Raw genomic sequence first — 4,352 nt, 5'->3', positions numbered from 1 at the left:
TCGGGCACGGTGGAGGCCGCCAGGAGCGACGGCTACCACTTCAGCTAGGGCGGGGCGATGGTGGTGCTGGATGGTAGTTGCAGCGGCCCGACAAGCACGGAGGAGGCTGCCTTGTGCGGCGGCTGCCATGGCACCCACAGCGGCGCGATGTCTGCAATGGGCGTTGCAGCCCAGTGCGGCTCCTGCAGTGGCCCGACGAGCGCAGTGGAGGCCGCCTGGTGTGGCGGTAGCCACGACGGTGCGGTGGCGGCAATAGGCGGCGCAGCCTGGTGCGGCAGTGGCAACAGCCTGGCGAGTGCGGCGGAGGCCGCCTGGTGCGGCTGCTACCACGGCAGCCATGGCGGCATGGTGGGGGCAATGGGCAGAGCAGCCGGGTGAGGCCCGTAGGACCCGACCATGAACAGGCAGACCTCCTGGACTGCCTGGGATAGGTCCCACAATGCCCTGGACACCTCCTCCATGGTGAGGACGACGGGGGCGGGCGTGACTGAGGATAGCGGGAGAGACGGGTTGGGCAGCGATGAAGACATGATCGAACCAAAGCTAGTTGATACCAAATTGTCATGGGGCAGCTAGAAGGAGGGTGCAAGAGGGCCGGCCGAGGGCATTTTGCCCACGGCCAGGCAAGAGGGAAGGTATTTCCTTCTTAATTCTTGCTGGATTAGATTGGTACATCTCCTCTCTTTATACAGAGAGATTTACCTGACTCCCAAGCAAGGCCTTACTTGACCCCTAAGCAAGCGACCCTTATCGCTAATTAACCCTAAGACTAACGGGCTATACGGCCAGACCAGGCCCATTAGGCCCGTTATGTACTCTAACACAAGACCCCACCTGGACATGCAGCTTGTCCTCGAGCTGCAACCTAACCAACTTATAACCATGACTTGACGCAACACAAACCTAACACCTAAAAACAAACCTTTTACATCCCGGCTTGTGTTATTACTCTCAACCTGAAATAGACTGGGATGCTTTAATTTGGATGTGCACGTGTATAGCCACCTCAATCCCATGGACACCACCTGGACAAAAGGAGTGCATGTGTATGGCTATCGGTTTGCACCACATAGGGAAGAGTGGATGGCTTGCGATGGAGAATGACAAGGAGGGGCGCGCCCCTAACCAGTGATGTCGCAGACTTTGAGGTCGCTGACCACGGGGAAAACAATATGCCCGCCGCCCGTGGGGGGAATCGCATGCCCAAGATCCCCGACACAGCGGACAAGATCGAGGTCCTTTGCGCAGCGAATGGCAATTTGGAGGAGCGGCAGCTGCAGACCATGCATCTCCCGCACACACCGACGCGCTTGGAGGCCGCGCACAGCAGCCTGCAGCCTCACCACCGCCGACACGTGGCTGGTAGCGATCCAAGATGGAAGCGATCATGGCGAGGGCGGGAAACGAACCTTATGGATTGGGACTCCCGCCGGTGCACGCGATGCGGGGCTAGAGCTTACAGGCGGTGGCTATTGCAGCTGCAGTGGTTGCTGCGGTCTCGCGCCAGGCAACGGCAGCGGCTACTGGTGCGAAGCGCCGGGCGTGATGGAGGCCGCCAGGAGTGGCGGGTGCCACTGCAGCCAGGGTGGGGCAGTTGTGGTGGTGGATGGCAGCTGTAGCGGCCCCGACGAGCACGGCGGAGGCCGCCTTGTGCGGCAGCTGCCACGGCAACCGCGATGGTGCGATGGAACCAATGGGTGGTGCTGCCCAGTGCGCCTGCTGCAGCGGCCCGGCGAGCATGGCGGAGGCCGCTTGGTGTGGTGGTAGCCACGGCGGCACGGTAGTGGCAATGGGCGGTGCAACCCGGTGCAGCTGTTGCAGCGGCCAGGCAAGCGCGGCGGAGGCCGCCTGGTGCGGTGGGTGTCACAGTAGCCATGGAGACACAGTGGTGGCAATGGGCGGTGCAGCCGGGTGCGGTCCATAGGACTCGACTGAGGGAGTCCTGGATAAGGGGTATCCGGACAGCCGGAATGTATACTTTGGCCGGACTGTTGGACTATGAAAATACAAGATAGAAGACTTCGTCCCGTGTCCGGATGGGACTTTCCTTAGCGTGGAAGGCAATCTTGGCGATTCGGATGTAGATCTCCTTCTCTGTAAACCGACTTCATGTAACCCTAACCCCCTCCGGTGTCTATATAAACTGGAGGGTTTAGTCTGTAGGACTCATCATCATCAACAATCATACCATAGGCTAGCTTCTAGGGTTTAGCCTCTCTGATCTCGTGGTAGATTAACTCTTGTAATACTCATATCATCAAGATCAATCAAGCAGGAAGTAGGGTATTACCTCCATCGAGAGGGCCCGAACCTGGGTAAAACATCATGTCCCCAGTCTCCTGTTACCATTAGCCTTAGACGCACAGTTCGGGACCCCCTACCCGAGATCCGCCGGTTTTGACACCGACATTGGTGCTTTCATTGAGAGTTCCACTATGTCGTCGCGATAAGGCCTGATGGCTCGTCTCGTTGTCAAGGACAACATCATCTTCGGGGGAGCCCTGGATTTAGGCCAAACTCTCCGGCTGGGCGGCTTCGTCATGACCGCCCGATCGGCTGTTGCACCGACGATGACTTCGCGGGTCATTAAAAATAGCCTCCATGTTGATTCGGAATCTGCCGAACGGATGGACCCAATAGAGCTCTTTCCCCTCAATGAGCTCTTGGATCGCATCGCCGCCCTAGGCGTCGCTGCGGACTATGACCGGATCAGGCTTAAACCTGATCAAAGGGAGATTCGCTCTCCACCGGTCACCCACGAGATAGCGGTAGTGGAAGAGCATTACCCTAATTCTCCCTCCACTTTGAGGACGAACTATGTCTAGATTTCCAAGCTCTCCAAGACGGACACCCGCTCACGGGAGGACATGACCCCGGTCCCGGACTCAGGATCGGGGGGCGGGCCAAAAAAATCGGGCAACTTCCCAGAACCCGAGCCGTTAAGCTCGGAAGCTTCTTTGCCCCTGGGTCCCAGATCGGGTCGGGATTTGGATTCAAATCCACCCACCCACCCAGATTTATCCAATATTTCCCATATCAGACAAGAGCCCCAAGAAATAGTACATCATTACTGGGCCATATTCCTCCTTGTGATAAACAGGGTCAAGGACAGTCGCAAGGCAGACGCAATCTCCCTCTTTTGCAAACATTGCATGGACAAAGGGATTCTCAATGCTATAAGTCACCGTGAAATAGTACACTTTGCTGACTTAGCAGCCATAATGCAAAAGTATTGCACGATGGAGAGCGCGTTGAAAACCCAAACAAGTTTTTGGGACAATCTGGCTCTAGCCAAATCCCCTGTCCGAACTAAAAGGGTAAACTCTCGTAAGTCACACGATTCAAGTACCAAAAAATTAAAGCCCGCTACAAGGCACGGAACCGTATTGGAAGAATGGCTAAACGGGCCTTGCAAGATTTATAGCACACCGGATACTATGCCAACGCATAGCCTTAGAGCACGTTGGATACTCCGGTATGTAGCAAAAAGCGGTGAGGATCTCCTCATAAAACATCCCGCCAGAGACAACAATACGGTATTTACAGTCTTCGAGACTTTTGCCTCAAATAATAGGCGCAAGCGAGCTCAGCGCATCCTCGCAGAAGTTTGCCACGTGGCAACAATAAACCCATGGAACGACACGGCTATAACCTACAATGCCAGTGACGAACCCTAATTCTGGACAGTCCGAGCACCAGCCGCTTTGGTCCTTAGCCCAATTGTGGATGGCTTCAGGCTTACTAAAGTGCTCATGGATGGCGGAAGCGTACTAAACCTCATCTACGAGGAAATCCTCAACAAGATGGAAATCGACAAGAGCCGCATTGAACGAAGCAGTACGACCTTCAGGGGAATTATCCCTAGTCGAGAGGCACAATGCGCGGGAAAAATCACACTGGATGTGGTATTCGGCACGTCGGAGAATTACATGTCCGAAGAAATTACATTCCAAGTAGCCCTGTTCAGCAGCGGATACCACGCCCTCTTGGGGCGAGACGCATTCGCGAGTTTTCAGGCTATACCCCATTACGGCTACATGAAGCTAAAAATGCCCGGGCCCAACAGAATCATCACTCTAGCTAGTGATCCGGACGTCGCACTCCGCGCCGAAAATAAAACTGCCGCCCTCACCCTGGAGACACTATCAGAAGCCCTCATGGCCGAAGAACTGACAACACTACGAGCAACGGTGGATAGAAACGACGTGATACTCGACAAGCGACCTAAATCCACCTCCTTCAAGCCAGCGGATGAGATAGTAAAATTCCAGGTCCACCCAACGGACCCTTCGAAGACATCTTCCATAGGGACACAACTGAACCCCACAATAGACGCTGCACTGCGAGACTTC

Source organism: Triticum dicoccoides, chromosome 2B (genome assembly GCF_002162155.2).
Source record: "Triticum dicoccoides isolate Atlit2015 ecotype Zavitan chromosome 2B, WEW_v2.0, whole genome shotgun sequence".
In the NCBI taxonomy this organism is placed as follows: Eukaryota; Viridiplantae; Streptophyta; class Magnoliopsida; order Poales; family Poaceae; genus Triticum; species Triticum dicoccoides.
Note: the sequence above shows the minus strand (reverse complement) of the source record.